General features: G+C 45.7%; 1 protein-coding gene across 5 annotated transcripts in view; it reads left to right on the plus strand.

Annotated features, from left to right (window-relative positions):
- ARHGAP32 (Rho GTPase activating protein 32) overlaps nucleotides 1–20448 on the plus strand; it is a 235744-nt gene that overhangs the window by 149220 nt on the left and 66076 nt on the right. The window lies entirely within an intron of this gene.

Consider the following 20448-nt stretch of genomic DNA (forward strand, 5'->3'; position numbering starts at 1 on the left):
TCACTGTGTGGCTTATAGCAGAATCCCCCGCCTCAGGCAGCCTCCGGTGGAGCAAGGGATTTAGGTTTTTGTAAAGCGTGTCTCCCTCCTTCAGGATAACAGATCAAAGGTGCAAATGAATAACAGTAAATTCCCACCCTGGCAGCATCTCGGCGCTAGAGGGCGAATATGCGATTACAGTAAGTGGATTAAGAGAGAGCAGTGATATAGAAATCACAGCGAGCGGCTTATAAGCTGTCTACAGACCTGACGGAAGTAGCGAGATCCATCCCGTGCAGCCCTCTGGTCCTTCTGTAGAGAGGATTACCGTAGTTGACTCTGTTTAATCAGACCAGTGAGGGCATGCTGGGAGGTGTAGTTCAACAGGAGTTGGAAGTTGGTTGCCCCCCGAGGTAGGTAGGTAAGCAGTTATCCTGGGGTACAGGTCAGTTGTTGTCTGAAGTTCTGTGCACTCTTATGTGAACTGCCTTTTACGAATGCTTCCATGCGTTTTCAGCACTTTGGCGGATTCGTACATACGGCCTTTTCACCCAGCGCATGCCAAAAGAAGGTTCAGGTTTAACAGGATGCCTTTTTGTTTCTGTGTAATAGCATAGTAGGCTACACTATACAATAGCATACAGTAAAAATATTCTATGGGAGTCTATGACCCTGTTTGCCTGTACATATGTTACCGCAGCGACAAGGTCCTTAGATGTGTAGCTCTTGAGGTCAGAAATTGTGATATAATCAACTGTAGAAGCCATTAAAGGGGTTTTACGAGATTTTACTACTTATGACCTGCCCTCTGAATAGGTCATCAGTATCTGATCGTGGGGGTCAGACACCCGGGAACCCTGCTGCCAGCTGTTTGAAAAGGCACTGGCGCTCCTGTGAGTTTATTAGTTTACCAAGCACAATGCCATACAACGTATACGACTGTGCTTGGTATCCCACTCTGCCTCATTCACTGGAATAGGGCTGAGCTGCCCCTAGGCCACGTGACCAATAAAGGTGTCGTCACCATCCTCGGACAAGCCGTGAGAAGGCAGTGGTGCTACTGCGAGGGCCGCTGCCTTCTCAATCAGCTAATCCATGGGGGTCCCTAGTGTGGGACCCCCACCGATCAAGAGGTTATCAGTATTAAAATCTTGGAAAACCTTTTTTTTTTTTTTTTAACAATCTACAATCCTGAGGTTACATGGGATGTCCGGTTTGAGTAAGAAATCAGACAATGCTGGGGATTATCCTGCAGTACAGACTAGGGCACTACTTATCCAGCGCAGCCATTCCTTTTCTCCATGCCAGGCTTTGTTAGCCGGCTGCCGCAATGACATCGCGATGGAAACACTTATCTGTTATAGTCAATCTCTGGCCTCTTCAATCTATCATTGAGGCCAGAGATTGACTGCAGCAGTCACGTGTTGTCGACATGATGTCATCACTTCCGCATTCCCATGATGTCATCCCTGCAACTGGGTAAACGGACGGAGTGGCGGCGCTGGATCTGCTAGATATGTATTGCTCTGTTCTTTATTGTAGGCTGTTCCCCATTGTTGACTGGTTTCTTACTGAAACTGGACAGCCCCCTTTAATTAAGCCACAAATGATGTCATGTTGCAGTCAGTTTCATTAGTGGCCACTAGTGGGCAGTATAAACACGCAGAAAGCTGATAAACGCTTCATACATGACAGGATGGAGATTTCATCTTCGTGTTACGTAAAGACCACAAGGCTCTGTGAAGCCAGGCCAATTAGTGTCACCGTGACAGCATCGTAAAGAACAGCATTCTTTCTGTTCCTCGTACAATACCAGGGGCAGCACGTCCCACCTGTAGGTGATGTAATCGCAAACATCACTGAAAAACAGGAAAATCTGTGACTATACAGGTGGCCCCACCTCGCAGATCAACAATAGTCCTCGGAGCGTAGAAACTTACAGCATATACAATTCTTGGCTGTTTTCATTGTGGACACATTCAGAAAAATACAGACGCACCAGGATTTCCTATAGATGTCCATATATGTTTGCAGGCGGAATTCGGTATGGCCATCAAAATCTGGTCTAGGGGAAACTTCAAGGTCTCCGAAAATTATGTTTTGTGGGGTAGTCCTTGCTTGGTCTGTCAGAGGCTTAGTATGGAAATTATTCGAGACCTGCCCCGTCTTGGTAAAAACGAAATCCCAGAAAGAATGCTTATCGAGGGCCCGTCTACCATCACAAGAACAAGGGCCTACATTACCCCATTTGAGTGGAGCAGCAGCGCTCATGTGTAACTACTGCTCTACTCACTTTGGGGAACACGGGGCCCTAGTTGTGATCAGTGAGGGCCCCAGCAGTCGGACCCCTGCTAGTAAGGCTCTTATGCTTTGGGTAGGGGATAATTGTATGACGTAGTAACGTAGTCTATGAGGTAAAGACATCTGTCCTACCAGTTCAGCCTGTTATCCTGCAAAGGTGAACCAGAGGAATATAAAAAACCTCATGAGGTAGAAGCCAATTTTTCTCATTTTAGGGGAAAAAAATCCTTCCTGATGCCAATCGGGAAAGCAGAATAACTCCCTGGTTATTCTCTGGTAGCTATAACCAGTAATCTTATTACACTCCAGAAATACATCCAGGCCTCTCTTGAACCTTCTGAAGCTCAGTAGGTGTCTCGTGCCCTTCCCATAGAGGGTCCACTGCCTCCTGCAGCAGAAGGACTGGCCCCTCACCCCAGGAGCAGCCACACTATGGCACTTTCTGCCATTAGGAGTGGTGATGTGGAACTTCCTCCCATTACATGTGTTGATGGCTCCTTTGTCATTTGAAGTCTTTCAGGTAAAAATAACTAATCTGTATTAGATGGCATATTTGCAGTCAGGAAGGATTTTCCCCTTGTGGGCTAAAATGACGTGCGTAACAGGGATTCCATTTTCTGCTTGCATTGTATTAAACACTATGTGACAATAAGCTGAATTTCATTGTCTTGTGTCCTTTTCAGTGTGTACAGTCCGTCCCCGTGTTACCCTGTATCTGGCATGTAATAACAGGCAGCAGTATGTCAGATCGTTGTGTACAGTCCCTCCCTATGTTTGTATCTGGCATGTAGTAACAGGGAGCAGTATATTAGATCATTGTGTACAGTCCTTCCCCATTTAACACTGTATCCGGCCTGTAGTAATGGGGCAGATCAATGTGTTCTGTCCGCCCCTATGTTGCCTTGTATCCAGCATGCAGTAACAGGGAACAGTGTACAGATCAATATGTACCATCCTCCCCTATGTTACCTTGTATCTGGCCTGTAATAACAGGGGGCAGATCCATGTATACAGTCCTTCCCTGTATTACCTGTATCTGATATATGATAACAGGGAGCAGATCCATGTATACAGGCCTTCCCTGTATCTGATATATGATAACAGGGGGCAGATCCCTGTATACAGTCCTTCCCTGTGTTACCTGTATCTGGTATATGATAACAGGGGGCAGATCCCTGTATTACCTGTATCTGATATATGATAACAGGGGGCAGATCCCTGTATACAATCCTTCCCTGTATTACCTGTATCTGACATAACAGGATGCAGATCCCTGTATACAGTCCTTCCCTGTATTACCTGTATCTGATATATGATAAACAGGGGGCAGATCCCTGTATACAGTCCTTCCCTGTATTACCTGTATCTGACATATGATAACAGGGAGCAGATCCGTGTATACAGTCCTTCCCTGTATTACCTGTATCTGACATATGATAACAGGGGGGCAGATCCGTGTATACAGTCCTTCCCTGTATTACCTGTATCTGGTATATGATAACAGGATGCAGATCCGTGTATACAGTCCTTCCCTGTATTACCTGTATCTGGTATATGATAACAGGATGCAGATCCATGTATACACTCCTTCCCTGTATTACCTGTATCTGATATATGATAACAGGGGGGTAGATCCATGTATACAGTCCTTCCCTGTATTACCTGTATCTGGTCTATGATAACAGGGGGCAGATCCATGTATACAGTCATTCCCTGTATTACCTGTATCTGGTATATGATAAACAGGGGGCAGATCCATGTATACTTAGTCCTTCCCTGTATTACCTGTATCTGACATATGATAACAGGGAGCACATCCGTGTATACAGTCCTTCCCTGTTTCATCTGAATCTGATGTATGATAACAGGGAGCAGATCCGTGTATACAGTCCTTCCCTGTATTACCTGTATCTGACATATAACAGGGAGCAGATCCGTGTATACAGTCCTTCCCTGTTTCATCTGAATCTGATGTATGATACCAGGGAGCAGATCCGTGTATACAGTCCTTCCCTGTATTACCTGTATCTGACATATGATAACAGGGGGCAGATCAATGTATACAGTCCTTCCCTGTTTCATCTGAATCTGATGTATGATAACAGGACGCAGATCCCTGTATACAATCCTTCCCTGTATTACCTGTATCTGACATATGATAACAGGGAGCAGATCCGTGTATACAGTCCTTCCCTGTTTCATCTGAATCTGATGTATGATAACAGGACGCAGTGTGTGAATGTGTTGTCTGTGGTCTTTGTCTGCACTGCATATAGTTACTTCGGTTCCAGGCCATTGGTATTCAGAGGTAGCAGTGTTTGCCCATTTGTGGATGTGATTAAGTTTACGGAAGTATTGATCCAAGTGCAGATTGATGTTTGTAGCTCGCTCCTATTGTCTGCTGCTACATGACTCGATAAGATCTTTGCTCCAAGGGGCAGCTGTAATGAGAACCATAATGAAAAGGCCAGCGTAGTAGTGGCGCCGATCACCACTGGTGATGCATCTGAAGTGGATATTGGTTCACAAAATAGAGCAACCATTATCCATCAACAATCAACACGCTGGGGCCACGTCACCACCGCTGTGTGGGAACCTAGGAAACTTACCCTGAGGGTTCTGCCACATGTTCAGGCTTTGTGATGCAGTTTTTGAGGCCAAAACCAGAAATGATTTATAACAGGAGAGAAGATATACAAGTTCTCCACTTACAATCCACTGGTTTTGGCTTCAAAAACTGCACCAAAAAACCTGTGCGGAAGCACTTGGTAGATGAGTCCATCCTAATCTTAAAGGGGTATTCCGGTAGGTAAAAGTTATCCCCATCCACAGGATTGGAGATAACTATCAGATTTGTAGGGTTCCTACTAATGGGAGCACCATACCCCCTGCTGCTCCCCAGGAATTATAGGGGTGGTCTCACTTCAGTAAGTGGCATTTATCATGTAGAGAAAGTTAATTCAAGCCACTTGCTAATATATTATTATCCATATTGCTTCCTTTGCTGGCTGGATACATATTTCTATCACATTATACACTGCTCATTTCCATGTTTATGACCATCCTGCAATCCATCAGGGGTGGTTGTGCTTGCACAATATAGGAAAAAGCACTAGCCTGTGTGTGCTCCCATGGTTCCTGCCACCAGAGAGGCTGATGCATTAACTTTCTCTTCATGATAAATGCAACTTATGCTACTTTCACACTTGTGTTCAGAGCGGATCCGTGTGGTGTCTGCACAGACGGATCCGCTCCTATAATGCAGACGATGCGATCCGTTCAGAACGGATCCTTCTGCATTATAGTTTAGAAAAAATTCTAAGTGTGAAAGTTGCTCAGACGGATCCGTCCAGACTTTACATTGAAAGTCAATGGGGGACGGATCCGTTTGAAATTGAGCCATATTGTGTCAACTTCAAACGGATCCGTCCCCGTTGACTTACATTGTAAGTCTGGACGGATCCGTTTGCCTCCGCACGGCCAGGCGGACACCCGGACGATGCAAGCAGCGTTCGGGTGTCCGCCTGCTGAGCGGTGCCAGACTGATGCATCTGAGTGGATCCGCATCCACTCAGAATGCATTAGGGCAGTACGGATGCGTTCGGGGCCGCTTGTGAGAGCCTTCAAACAGAACTCACAAGCGGAGCCCCGAACGCTAGTGTGAAAGTAGCCTTACTGAATTGAATCTGATAGTTACCTCCTATCCTGTGGATGGGGTTAACTTTTATCTACCAGAATACCCCTTTATCCCCATCCACAGGATAGGAGATAACCATCAGATTTGTAGGGTTCCTACTAATGGGACCCCTACAGATCACAAGAAATGGTGCTGCTGCTCCCCAGGAATTAAAGGGGTTGTCTCACTTCAGTAAGTGGCATTTATCATGTAGAGAAAGTTAATGCATCCGCCTCTCTGATGACGGCTGGGACAATGGGAGCGCACATAGGCTAGTGCTTTTGACTATATTGTGCAAGCACGACCACCACTGATGGATTGCAGGGTGGTCGTAACCATGGAAATGAGCAGTGTATAATGTGATAGAAATATGAATCCAGCCAGCAAAGGAAGCAACATGGATAATAACAATATATTATTAAGTGGCTTGTATTAACTTTCTCTACATGACAAATGCCACTTACTGAAGTGAGACGACCCCTTTCACGGAGTAAACGGTCGTACTTGCATGAGGCCGCCCCATTCATTTCTTTGGGCGTTCCGGAGATAACATAGTACAGTGCTCGCCTATCTCCGGAACACCCATAGAAATAAATGGAGCAGCAATGCACATGTGCGACCGGCTACTCTGGTCGTTTCAGGGGAGCAGCAGGTGGTACGGGGCTCCCGTTCTCGTGTTTGGTAGGACCCCTTCCATTCTGATAGTTATCTCCTATCCTGTTAATTGGGGATAACTTTTACCTACCAGAATACCCCTTTAATATATTAAAGCATATCTGCCCCTCTGTGTCCCTAGCGTAGTCCAGGCTGCTCTGTGCGGTCTTTTTCCCTCTAGGTCTCTTCTTTCTCAGACGTAGTTGTATGGACTGTGAATAGCCCTCGCCTGCTCTGACCATGGAGATGCATTAGTCTGCAGAGAAGCTGTATACACCACTCAGCCTGGTTGAAGTATAATAAAAATGTCTGCCTAAGCCTTTAACTGTTTCCGTACATGGCAGCCCAGCACATTTGTGCAGAAGGGGAACACCAGCTCCGAAGGCTGAGTTTAAAGGGAGTTAGCTTTTGCTCACCAGGATAAAGCGTTTCTATTCTCTTCATGAGCCGAGGTTTCATTCCCAAGATTACATTTTTCCTAATATGCAAAATGAAGACGTCACCGTTGCTCTCTTTTCACCAAATCTGCACCCCTTCTAGCGCTGATTGACAGGGCCAAGCAGCGGTGATGCAATCGTGACCGGACCTGTCAATCAAAGCAGGGAGGGAGTGGCCAGGTGTAGGAAGGAGCGGAGCTTTGGTGTAACGGGAGCAATGGTGACGTCCTTGTTGCACCAAACAGCTCATCTGCATATTAGGAAAAATATGATATTTCTGATCAGGAAGGATATAGAAAGATTTTATTCTACTGAGGAAAGGCTATGTAACAGTGCTCTGTGTTTAAAAGGGAGGTCTGTGGTGGCCTGCTTTTCCAGAACTGGTGCTCCCCTCCTGCATCTATGGAAACAGCTGAAGGGTTAGGCAGACAGAAATTTGACTATTTTAAACTATTTGTCTATCCTGTATGTAGATCATGGCAAACATTGAATTACAGTCTTCAGAGGGCATCTGTCAGCAGTTTTGTACTGGCTGACCTGTTATATGTGCGCTTGGCAGCTGAAGGCATCTGTGTCGGTCCCATGTTCATATGTGCCCGCATTGCTGAGAGAAATGAAGTTTTAATATATGCAAATGAGCCTGTAGGAGCAACGGGGGTGTTGCCATTACACCTAGAGGCTCAGCTCTGTCTGCAAATCCTGCACCCCCTGCACTTTGACAGGGCCTGGCAGTGGTCACGCCTACCTTGTATTGTCAGTCAAAATGGTGGTGATTCCTATGGTGCATCTCCAAGATGCTGTCTAGAGCAGGGTTCCCCAACTCCGGTCTTCGGAACCCACCTACCAGTCACAATTTGAGAATATCCAACAGAATGAATACCTGTGGTCAGTCCTGATGCACTGAAACTAATTATATCACCTGCTGAATACTAAGGAAATCCAGAAAACCTGACCGTTAGGGGGGCCCTGAGGACTGGAGTTGAGGAACACTGGTCTAGAGTAATGATATTTCGGTAAACCTCTGAATGGACAGATGGTGGCTGCACTCTGATTTTAACCTCTGCCTCATGCACACGACCGTTGTTTTGGTCCACATCAGAGCCGCAGTTTTTGCGGGTTGGATGAAGACCCATTCACTTCAATGGGGCCGTAAAAGATGACTCCGTGTGCTGTCCGCATCTGTTGCTCCATTCCGTGGTCCGCAAAAATAATAATAATATAACCTGTCCTATTCTTGTCCGTTTTGCGGACAACAATAGGCAGTTATATCAATGGCTGTCCGCGCCGTTCTGCAAATTGCGGAACGCATACGGGCGCCATTGCGGATTCACAATTTGCTGACCACAGAACACACAATGGTCGTGTGCGTGAGGCCTTATTCTGTGAATTTACCAGTCCAGAACAGGCAATCCCTATTTTTGGTCCGCATGTAATCCAGATTTTTTGCGGGTTAAATGCGGACCCATTTACTTCAGTGGGGCCGCAAAAGATGCGGCAGCACACCGGCTGCTAACCGCATTTGTATGTCAGTTCCGCAGGCCCGCAAAAAAATAAATAAATAGAACATGTCCTATTCATGTCCGTTATACAGACAAGGATAGGACTGTTCTTTTAGAGGGCAGGACATTCCGCAAAATGCAGAGTGCACATGTCTGGTATCCACGTTTTGTGGAACTGCAATTTGAGCCCTTATTTGCACGTTACCCGACCTCCAGATTATGGTCCAGATGAACCTTCAGTGAACATCGGTTACCGTTTTGAGGCGCTTGCTGGTGGTTACATCTAGGCTAACGTCCCAATTGTGCTCTGTTGGTCCAAATTATTCATTTTACCCTTCCTTAGGAGTGTGAGGATCATATCCACGTACACCAGCATCTACATTCATTGTCACAGGTGCAGTCACCAGTACATGGGCTTCTCACATGTGGGAGCTTTATCTTTAGAACAGACACATGAGCTACAAAACACCTGGAAGATGCCTTCTTCTATAAGCTGTGCTGCACTACTGATCGACCATGGAACTGCAAATATCAGGGAAGTCCTGCGACATCGGCACTCCTCCTCCTCATTTGTTACCCCACCGTATGCCATTCTCCGGGGTCTGTTCTCTTATATTAGCATCTAATTTCTTTTCTCATTGGTGTTCTCCCCTGATATCGATACCTCTTCCTTTCATGCATTTTTTTCTATCGTCTGCATTTTCCTTCAATATCAGCATCTTATGGTCTCATGCACACTACCGGTCCTCATGCACTCTACCGGTCCGTACAGCACACGGAGTGCTGTCTGCATCTTTTGCGGCCCCGTTGAAGTGAATGGGTCCGCACCCGAACTGCAAAAAATGCGGCTCGGATGCGGACCACAACAACGGTCGTGTGCATGAGGCCTATCTCTCATCTGTGTTCTGATATCTGCATATTTTCAGATTACTATTCTCTGATAGCAACTTCTCTCATTTTTTGTTCTCCTCTGATTGCAATGTCTCTTCTTCTCTCTCCTTTTTGTTCTCCTCTGGTATCGGCATCTCTCCTCTTATCCATGTTCTGCTCTGGTATCAGCAACTCTCCCGTCATCGGTGTCTTCCTTCGATATCAACATCTATTCTCTCATTCTCTGATATCATCACCCCTTTTCTCATCCTTGTTGTCCTCTAGAAGCCTCCTCTCTCATAAATGTTCTCCTTGATAACAGCATCTCTGCTGTTGAAAGGATGAGTTGGGTGATTGGGACTGAAAAGTAGAATAACGACAATGGTCATCAGTATCTGATCGGTGGGACTCCAGCCGATCAGCTGTTTGAGAAGACACCGGACCTTCTGTGAGCGCCACGGCCTTCTCGCAGCGTACCAAGCACAGCGCCATACATTGTATGGATGTTGTGCTTGCTATCGTGCTCAGCCCCATTCACAACACGTCACTGGCATAGAAAAAGCTGAGAGAAGACTGTGGCGCTACTTCGAGCACAACCGCCTTCTCGAACAGCTGATCGGCGGGAGGTCATCAGTACCTGATCAGTAGTCAGGCCCCTACTGATCAGGTACTGATGACCTATCCAGAGCATACTCACCAGTATTAAAATCTGGGAAAACTCCTTTAATAAAAGTTAATAAGTTGCATTACCCTAATGCTACTGAAATATACAACTTCTCCTGCACAAAAAAAATTCCATACATATATGTCGATGGAAAATTAAAAGTCTGAATGCGACCATGCAAGAAAAAAAATCTTGTTGCCCTAATACCAGATTAGTACTATAGGGGTTAAAAATATCCCCTGTACGCAGGATCTCCATCAGCGTTGCCCACAAAAACAACTTTGTTTAAATAAGTAAATTGGGTCTAAAGTGCACAGGTGCAGTCCTTTTAAGCTAACGATGCCCAACCCCTCCAACCTTGTTACCGCTTTGACATCACCATATCATGCATGTCCTGCGTGCTACCCAGCCCATGCATGTACCACCATCTACCTGCCTGCTGTGGGCATCAGCAACACTGCCGTTCGCCTGCTTCTTCTGTCTTCTCTGACATGTGCAGTGTAGTCGATCAAGCAGATGCACACAGTAGATAGGTGATGGCACATGCACGGGTCAGGTAGGACACAGTGCCACAACAAGATTTCAGATCTGGCCTAGGTGAGGTTAGAATAAAAATGAGGTGGTGACACAGAGCAAAGGGGGTAGAGCGAGGCCTGAACAAGATGGGAGAGGCTGGGGCACCATTAGCTCTGAGGACTATTTGAACAAAGTTGTATATCTGGCTCAGCGTTGATAAGATGTGCAAAATGCTGTCTGTCACCTGCAGGGTGCTGGGGTTAGGCCTCATGCACACGACCCTATGTATTTTGCGGTCCACAAAAAAAACTGATCCGTGAAAAATACTGATGACGTCCGTGTGCATTCTGTATTTTGCAGAACGGAACAGCTGACCCCTAACAGAACAGTCCTATCCTTGTCATGTTTTTTGCAGAAAGAAAATACGGACATACGGAAATGGAACAGACACGGAAACAAATTACGTTCGTGTGCATGAGGCCCTAGTTTGGATAGTAAAATAGGACAGACTCCCTTTTAAGTTGGAAAAATTACATTTTATAAGCAAATCGTCCAGCTTTATGTGCAGCTGTAGCTTAGTTGCTATGAACTGTAATGAGTTATAGTGGCGTGGCTGAGCTCGCAGGATAGTGACAAATCTGTCGCAGTCCAGAGGACATACCTCCAGTACACGAGACATTACCACCTCACAGCTGCTTATGATATTTGGATCATTTCACTGGTACATGCAGTGCTGTTTAATCCAGAGGTGAAAGCAAGTAAAGGGGTTATGACTTGATTGATGTAAAAAATGAAAATCGGAAAACATATAATACAAGACAATCTCTTTATAACAAAGCTAGAACCAGCCCTGTACCTCACAACGGTCCAGAGATCTCCCTATTACTCCAATAGTTCTGCTAAATTTATGTTAAGTTGGCAGCTCAGGAGGCGTGTCCTTTTGGCGGCAGCTCAGGAGGCGTGTCCTTTTGGCGGCAGCTCAGGAGGCGTGTCCTTTTGGCGGCAGCTCAGGAGGCGTGTCCTTTTGGCGGCAGCTCAGGAGGCGTGTCCTTTTGGCGGCAGCTCAGGAGGCGTGTCCTTTTGGCGGCAGCTCAGGAGGTCTCTTTCATGTTCTCCACAAACAGCACACGTATCCATTGATTTTAATGTGTGTATTCACAAATCGGTGGTTTTCCACGGGCTGTGGAAGCATGTCCTATTTTATTAGTAATTACTGATTCATCACACAAATACTAGTCTATGGGTCCGTGAAAACCAAAGATACGACACTGATATTATCCTTTTTTCGTCAATGGTTTTACGGACCATTGGTAGGAGAGGCTCTGGAAGCTAATTTGCAAAAATGAACGCTCAGACCAAACGCGTATCTTCACAGATGAAGCACTGACCATCTTGTCTCGAATGTCATGACATATACGGACGAGAGAACAAGGCCTAACTGTCACCGCTGCTAATACAGGATGATGGCAGTTAAAGGCTGAAATTGAGCATGTGCGACTACCTCAGTAGGTGGACGTGCACATTCCTCTACAGCGCAGCTATAATTAGGTAAAGAATTCTGGCTTCAAACAGTTAAAAAATTAGGCTTTTGCAACTTTTTGGGCTCACCCCTCCTGATAAATTCCCTGTGTCTTTGTTTTTGTAACATAAAGACAATTACAATAGTTTTCCATGCTTAATTATATTAAAATGGCATTTAATGATGACACAACTCCTGTAATAATAAGTCTTCTCCACTTTAAAGGATAACTGTCACATTTGGACCCTAATTAAAATTTTCATATATGTAGTTACTAATACCATGATATTCCAGAATCACTAACTATTAGACTGACTTACCCCATATTTCAGAATATTCAGCCCTTAGCAACCAGTCTGCATAAAACTGCAATTTCACTATTCTGTTAAGATGGCTGCAAATGCCCTCACCTTGAGGCTAATCCCGCCGGCCCTCACTACCCACAATGCATTGAGCTCCTCGTGCACTAGCTTCTGCACCTCAACCAATGGTTGCTCGCCACATTTAAACACGCCCTCGTCCTCCTTCTATCACATACACTTTAGGAACATCCCCCTCCCCTAAACAGTGCCATCCACAGATCCCCCTCCCGACGCCTACAGGAGTACATTTATAAACTGGAATCCATAACTAACTTTAATCATCGCTCATCTCTTTACTTGGATACCTTACTCTCAGCTCCAGTAACAGCAGGCAGTGCGGGCGGCGCTCACTCACTGATGTCACATGCCTGCTCCTCCCACTAGGCGGCGCAGGCGCGTGACGTCAGTGAGTGAGCGCCGCCCGCACTGCCTGCTGTTACCGGAGCTGAGAGTAATGTATCCAAGTAAAGAGATGAGCGATGATTAAAGTTAAAGGGCTTCTGTCACCTCCCATTGTGCAATTTTCATTAGCCGACATTAGCTATTTGCTAATGTCAGCTGAGTGCAATCATACATGTCCTACCTTTTGTGGCTTATTTCTTGTAAAAATCATACTTTAATCAAATGCAAATTTCTTCACTACCAGCAAGTTGGGCGTGTACTTGCTGGTAGCTGCCGCTTCTAGACACGCCCCATCTCCTCTTGATGGACAGGACCAGCGAGCGCTCTCCTCCTCCCGTTGGCCCTGTCTGCTGCTGAATGCCTGCGCCGTAACATTCCTCGATCGGCGCAGGCGTACTGAGTGAAGGACGCGCGCTTGCCAGCTCCTTCCTCAGTGCGCCTGCGCCAATTACGTCACACTACACCCGGAAGAGAAGACTGCCGATTATCGCTGATGCCGGCAGTCTTCTCTTCCGGGTGTAGTGTGACGTAATTGGCGCAGGCGCACTGAGGAAGGAGCTGGCAAGCGCGCGTCCTTCACTCAGTACGCCTGCGCCGATCGAGGAATGTTACGGCGCAGGCTCGGGAATTCAGCAGCAGACGGGGCCAACGGGAGGAGGAGTGGGCTCGCTGGCCCGTTATATCAAGAGGAGATGGGGCGTGTCTAGAAGCGGCAGATGCGGGGGCTACCAGCAAGTACACGCCCAACTTGCTGGTAGTTAAGAAATTTGCATATGATAAAAGTATGATTTTTACAAGAAATAAGCCACAGACAAAGGTAGGACATGTATGATTGCACTCAGCTGACATTAGCAAATAGCTAACGTCGGCTAATGAAAATTGCACAATGGGAGGTGACAGAAGCCCTTTAAAGTTACAGATTACAGTTAATAAATGTATAATCCTTTAAGCTGCAGGGCCCTGTATATTCTAACCCCCAGGCAAGCATCCCTGTCACCATGGGGTTAGAATATACCATCGGATCTGAGTTTTCACGTGAGATCGTACTCGGCTGTACAGTGCTCTCACTTCCGGGAATAGATGTGAGCACGCACGCACCAGGGCAGCCTGCTCGTGCGTCTCCCGTCCTCCAGCGCAGCCAACAGATAGACGGACCTCTCCTAGCAATACCGTTTTAGAGTAAGGTGAGAATAGGCGCTAGGGGGGACAAATAGAATCATTTTAATGGTTTAGGAAGAATTAATATAAAATTTGAAGATGGCCACTAAGGTGATACTAATCACCTTTCTCAAAATATGGGGGGGGGGGAAATATGACAGTTATACTTCATCAGCTGCAGATTCTGCTTTTATGTGATGCGCTCTCGTTATTTCATGTTACAGGCCTTGTGCCTGCTCTGCAGATTTACTACCGAATGGCTGCTGTCTGGTGCCTGCCTAATAACTCGTGTACATGGCCGTATCTGATTTTTAGTGCCATGAAAAATCAAATACACGAAAAACTGTTGGCTTCTCATGAATAAAGGTCTACTCCCATCCGGAAAGAAAAGAATAGGACCAGTGGTGAGATTCTCAGATCGGGCACACAAATCTGCGAAAGAAAGGATGTGTGGGTTCGTGTAAGGCTTAAGCGAATCGACCTACGTATCATAGATCCGAAGTCGATTCGCTCAAATACTTTGATGTTAATGCTGTTTCCGTACAGCATTAAAATGTATTGGAGCCAAACTGTGGAACACACATTGCCGGTGTCCATGTTTTGCGGATCCACAAAACGCATACGGACGTGCGAATGGACCCTTATTTACACAGTCTGTGTTCGGCCCGTGATTTCCATCGGGGATTGTGAGCCGAAACATGGAGGTGTTGATCATCTTTCTTTATACCTTATGTCTGTGGAGGCTCCACTCCAGGTTTTGGCTCACAATCACTGATAGAAATCACTGACCAAACACTGACGTGTGAATGAGACATGCAGTCATGAATCGGAACACATGGAAGTCATGTCTGTTATATGCAAGGAAAGCTCGCTGCTCTCAGTGGATCGGGGACGTGGGTAGAGTCTGTCCTCAGCACACTTTTCAGCCAGGAAAAGGAAGTATTTCACAGTGAAAAGGTTTCCGTGCGCCATGCCAGGGAATTCCTGCTTCCTTCTCCAGCATCGGCACCGTGTCAAGCCTCGCTGACTAACTCTGCAGCTGGGTCCATTAACTCCTTCAGGGAACCACAGCTCCTCGTCTTGATTTAGGCAGATTTTCAGGCATGTCTTGACCATTTCCATACTCCTAACTGCCCTGCCTCTTGTAAAGTAAAGAGGGCACCTGGTTAATGTCAGTGCCCAACCTGGCATTTCTTATTTTTCACTCTTGCGGCAGATGCTGCGGTTAATCCTCCGGAGTATATGGTTTGGTTGCCTCATACACTGTTTTATCTCAAAGTAGAATTTTGTTATATAAAAAGCTGATGAAAAAAAATGTAACTCGGGGCCTTGGCATAATGATTGCCAAAATACTGGTGTAAGAGCCGTGAGGAGGAATACAGAGGTCTAGGGTGCCATGAGTTGTGCCAAATGTATTGATAAGTGTCCCCCACTATGCAAGTGCCGTAATCTGAGTTGACCTTGAGAACAGAGCACATGAAGGGTCAAAGAAACCCCCCCCCCCCTATATTGTATCCCGTTTTTTTCATTATTATTCCAGTGTGTCCCCCTTCCCCCTACACACTCCTGTCTTATTAAACCAGAGTGTGTCCCCCCCCCCGGTACATTCTGTATGCTGGTTTATTATCCATAAATTCCCCTCTCCCGCTGCATAGTGTGTGCCAGATTATTGGATTTAGGCTCCATTCACACATCCGCAATTCCATTCCGCATTTTGCGGAACGGAGTTGCGGACCCATACATTTCTATGGGGCCGCACGACGTGCGGCTCCGATTCGGAATAGTAGACCTGCACTTCTGGGTCCGCAATTCCGATCCTGAAAAAAATAGAACATGTCCTATTCTTGTCCGCAATAGCGGACAAGAATGGGCATATTCTCTTAGTGCCGGCAATGTGCGGTCCGCAAAATGCAGATCGCACTTTGCCGCTGTCCGTGTTTTGTGGATCCGCAAAACACACACGGATGTGTGAATGGACTCTTATTAATCCGGATTGTTGCCCCCTTTCCTATACACTTTTTAAGGCTGGTATATTAATCCAGAGTGTCCCCTCTTCCGATACACACTGTATGCTGGTTTATTAATCCAGAATATTCTCCCACCCCCCACATTCTATATGCTGGCTTAATAATTATGTCCCCCCCCCCCCCCACCTCTTTACACACTGTATACCCATTTATTAATCCAGAATATTCCCCCCACATTCTATATGCTGGTTTAATAATTATGTGCCCCCCCTCCCCCCACCTCTGTACACACTGTATTACCATTTGTTAATCCAGAATATTGTCTGTCCACTTTCCATTCTAGATGCCAGTTTTAGTCCAAAGATTCCCCTCCCCATACACACTGTTTGCTATTTTATTAATCTAGAATATCCCCTCCCCCATGCACACTGTTTTCTGGTTTAGCATTGTAGATTAGTCGACCTGGTTGTGCTCGGTCATATTCATCTCAGCTGCTCAGACCCCCACCGCCCCCTTCCCAGCCTCTGTGTCTGTGAGTAATTTGAGCTGATCTGTGGATGCACATGAAATACTTCAGCATCCGCACATTTGCAGCATGGGTGCTGTGTGGACTTGGTGGCGGTCCCATGATGGTCACCTAAAGGACCTAGCGCTGGAATAACAGGCGGGTCACAGCGGGCAGAGTGTTGTATTATGTTCATCTGTATAGCTCTCGGTTCCTCCGACTGTTATTATTCTAAATGACTTCTTTGAAAGTAAGAACTGTCATGAGGATGAGCCTCCATGCTTTATGACAGTGCTGTATGTTTATGGGGCAATGGAGTGGTTCTCTTTATGACCAGCATCTTGAATGTATTACAAGTAATGGTGTCTCCTATACTGGACTTGGAGGACGGGTCAGGAGCCAGCTGTGTGCAGGACGGGTTTACGAGGGTCCGATGTATACTGTACACTTCATGGACTCTGGCCTCTCTCCCTGCTCGGCTCCAGTTTCATGTCTTTGGAGGGGAACCTCATGGTCTTGGGGTCATGTTGCACCAAGCAGTAAAACCGGGAAGTGGTTACAATAGATTCATTTGTCTTCCCCCTCTGATTTTTCTGTAAAACCATTACCTCAAAGGAGGCAGAAAGCAAAGCCGCTCTACAAAGGTTCTGCTATGTCACTGTCAGTTTGTCATAGTCATCGTGAAGAGTGAAACCACAAAAAAAGTCATGGACACGAGAAAAAAAATGTACAAAAACTTTCAGTGAGGAAAGAAAAACTTGTTGAGTATAAATTCTCCTTGGTCATATCAAAAGAACAGCTCCCGGAGGCATTAGATCCACCAGTTCATTCCTCTGCAGTGATAGCCTAAGCCGCGTTTTGTGCGGATCTGTCACCGTTCAGATAATACAACCGTCTGCATCCGTTCAGAACGGATCCATTTGTAGTATCTTTAACATAGCCAAGACGGATCCGTCATGAACTCCATTGAAAGTCAATGGAGGACGGATCCGTTTTCTATTGTGCCAGATTGTGTCAGTGAAAACTGATCCGTCCCTATTGACTTACATTGTGTGCCAGGACGGATCCAGTTGGCTCAGTTTCATCAGACGGACACCAAAACGCTGCAAAACATTTTAGTTCATATTCGCTATTACTGTTGTTCACGTTGGCCATATTGTACAAGTTCAATGAAACCGGGCGAGGGATGAAAGGTCTTTCTGGGAATGATCTCTTTGATTGAAGGATCTTTTTATGACTATCAGACGAAAATTTCAAACATGGCTGGCGTCTTTTCAAACTATAACGATCTGTCATCAGTCGACTAAAACAATCTTTCACCAGGCGAATGATAATTTTGGTTAAAATCATCTGTTTTGATCAAGTTTAAACTAAAGTATATGGGTACTTTACAGCCAATCTACCCCAAACCCAATCAACAGTCTGCAAAAGATGTTGCATGTTAAATGACTCTGCATAAGGCCATGTTCACATCGGCACTAAAGATAATCCGGTAGTCTGTTATGGCGGCGATCTGGCAGCTTTCCGGCATATGGATGCATGCAGTGGTATTTGGCCAGCTGAAAGCCGGCAGAAAATACGAAAGCAGCGCCCCAATCTTTTAGGGTTGGTGAGACCAGTGGGTTTTAGTAACATCTACATAATGATTTTCACTACTCATATTGTTGACACTTAGGCGTTATGCATAGAACCATGTCCATATTGTATTTCGCAAGCCACGGATCAGCAAAATACGTATAAGTGCCTTGTGCACTCCGCATTTTTCCTACTCCCATCACTAGAGATGGTTATTCTTGTCAGGAATAGGACATGTTCTATAATTTACAGAATTATCGATATATGACCTGCCTGTGGTGTTTCTGGAGAGCTGCAGTAACTCGCACTAGAGGTAAAGAAATGTCTTTCTACTCCAGAGAACTAAACCATCAGAGCCAACATGGCACAAAGAGCGGAAAAAAAGATGTGGGATCTGCTGACTCACCGACTGGACTTTCAGCAATCATCACGTGCCAGACCATACACACAGTGTACACCCTGCCCTCTCAGGGGGCATCGCTTTCCTGGTGCTTGACAATGCAGTTGTTGAATTTGAGGGTTTTTGCCTTTATTACAGCAGTGGTTCTAGCAGAGTTCTAGTATCTTGTACAATTACCGTATCTACAACCCCAATTCCCAAAAATTGGGATGCTGTGTAAAATGTAAATAAAAACAGAATGCAAAGATAGATATTTTTTTGGTATTCACAATAGATCTTAGAATACATATCGGATGTCGAAAGTTGAGACATTTTACCATTTCATGAAACAAAAAAGTTGGGACGGTGCAAGAGAAGGCTAAAAAAGAAAGTGCTACTAATAAAAAGGAGCTGGAGGAGCAATTTTGCAGCTAAGTCACATGACGGAGTATAAAAAGAGCATATTTAGAGGCAGAGTCTCTCAGAAGCAAAGATTCACCAATGTGCTCAAGGGAAAAGGGCGATGGTCAATATTGGATGCTCGTGATCTATGGGTCCTCAGGTGGTACTGTGTTAAAAACAGGAATGATTGTGTACTGGAAATCACTGCATGGGCTCAGGAACACTTCCAGAAATCATCATCTGTGGACACCGTTCGCTGTGCAATCCACAAATGGAAATTAAAGCTGTATGATGCAAAGAAGAAGCAATCTGTCGATACGATCTAGAAGCACCACCATCTTCTCTGGGCCAAAGCCCAAGCAACTTGAAAACTGAATCTAAATTTGAAATTCTTTTTGGAAACCACAGACGTTGTGTTCTGTGGACTCAAGAGGAGAGAGACCATCCAGCTTGTCAGCACACAGTTCAACAGCCTGCATCTCGGATGGTATAGGGTTGCACTGGTTCTTGTGGCATAGTGCCTTTCCAGTTGTAAGGTTCCTATCAATGCTGAACAGTGTATAGAGGTTTTAGAACAACATATGCTCTCATCCAGAAAACATTTCTTTCAGGGAAGGTCTTGCATATTTCAGCAAGACCATGCTAAACCATATACTGCATCCATCACAACAGCATGGCTTCACAGAAGAAGGGTCAGGGTGCTGATCTGGCCTGCCTGCAGAGAGGACTCTGTTGAGCAACTAGAATCCTAAGGCTAATTTCACACTTGGGGCAGGACGCATCCGACAGGCTGTTAACCCTGTCGTATCCGTCCTTCCGTTATTTCGCGGGACCGCCGCTCCGTCCCCATTGACTATAATGGGGACGGGGCAGAGCTCCAGTGCAGTACAGCAGTTTGCGGTGAGAGGCCGCCGGACTAAAAAGTCGGACATGCAGGACTTTTTTAGTCCGGCGGCCTTTCACCGTGCTGCACCGGAGCTCCGCCCCCATCCCCATTATAGTCCATGGGGACGGAGTGGCAGCACGGCGAAATAACGTGGCAGGACGGATCCGACAGGCTGTTAACCCTGTCGGATCTGTCCTTCCAAGTCTGAAAGCCTGAATGAGACAAGAATGGGACAACATTCTTTTCTCAAAACTCCAGCAATTGCTCTCATCATTTCCCAGACTTCTATAGACTGTTAGAAGAGGGGATGGTAGACATGGGCTTGTTTCTACTTTTATGAGGTGTATTGCTGCCTAAATGAGTATTTTTTTTATATTTTTTTTCCATGAAATGGTAAAATGTCTCACATTCAACATTTGATATGTGTTCTATGACTTCTTGTAAATAAAATATGGGTCTGAGATTTGCAAATCATTGCATTCAGTTTTTTATTTACATTTTTCACAGGGTCCCAACTATTGTGATTGTATTAAAATCCCAGCCTCCCAGTGTATTCACCAGGATCTGGTCCAACACTGAAGTTGGTCAAGGAGTTATAGTTGTGGTCATCCATCTGACGGTGTTTCAGTAAAGCAATGAAAAGATTAGATGTTGATGATCAGGTTATGTAAGCATATCTGGTCATGGTTGACTGGCG

The sequence above is a fragment of the Bufo gargarizans genome, chromosome 2 (genome assembly GCF_014858855.1).
Source record: "Bufo gargarizans isolate SCDJY-AF-19 chromosome 2, ASM1485885v1, whole genome shotgun sequence".
Taxonomy (NCBI): domain Eukaryota; kingdom Metazoa; phylum Chordata; class Amphibia; order Anura; family Bufonidae; genus Bufo; species Bufo gargarizans.